We start from the raw sequence: 725 nt of genomic DNA on the forward strand, positions 1-725 counted from the left end.
TGATAACTCGGCCCCTTGCTGGGGAATTTGATCTATTTCCAACCTATTTGAGATTGTTTGGGCAGTTTGCAAAACGTGCCTATAGGTGGTGAATTGGTGGGATGCCATTATTCCACCAATCTCAGGACGCAATCCAAGTTCGAACCTCCTTGCTTTCTTTGCTTCAGTATCCACTAGGTGTGAAGCATATCTTGAGAGTTGTTCGAATTTTCCTTCATATTCTTCAAGTTTCGTCTTTCCTTGTCTGAGTTGAAGGAATTCTGTCTCCTTGCGATCCCTCAGGGCTTGTGGGAAGTATTTTCCCATCATTTCCTCCTTAAATTGCGTCCAAGTCAGAGCACGTTGTTGTGCTTCTGTTCTAGTGCGAGATGCTGACTCCCACCAATGGCCTGCCGCGTCAACCAACATAAATTCTGTACATAACACCTTTTGAGCATCAGTGCAAGATAGATGTTTGAAGATTCGCTCCTTTCCTCTTATCCATTCTTCAGCTGCTAGTGGGTCTGCCTTGCCATCGAAGGTTGGGGGTTTGTAGCGACGGAACTCCTGCTCCGGCTCTGGCTCCGGTTCGGGTTCGGGCGCTGGTGCTTGTTGTCTATGGTTCCATAAAATTATGATATTTTCACAGTATCCTTTAAAATTAATCTTATCCCAATCTTCTTCCAAATATAAATCATAATCCATGTCCCTCACGAAATAAGCCACGTCTCTCCATTGAGGTCGCA

The sequence above is a fragment of the Olea europaea genome, chromosome 17 (assembly GCF_002742605.1).
Source record: "Olea europaea var. sylvestris chromosome 17, O_europaea_v1, whole genome shotgun sequence".
NCBI lineage: Eukaryota > Viridiplantae > Streptophyta > Magnoliopsida > Lamiales > Oleaceae > Olea > Olea europaea.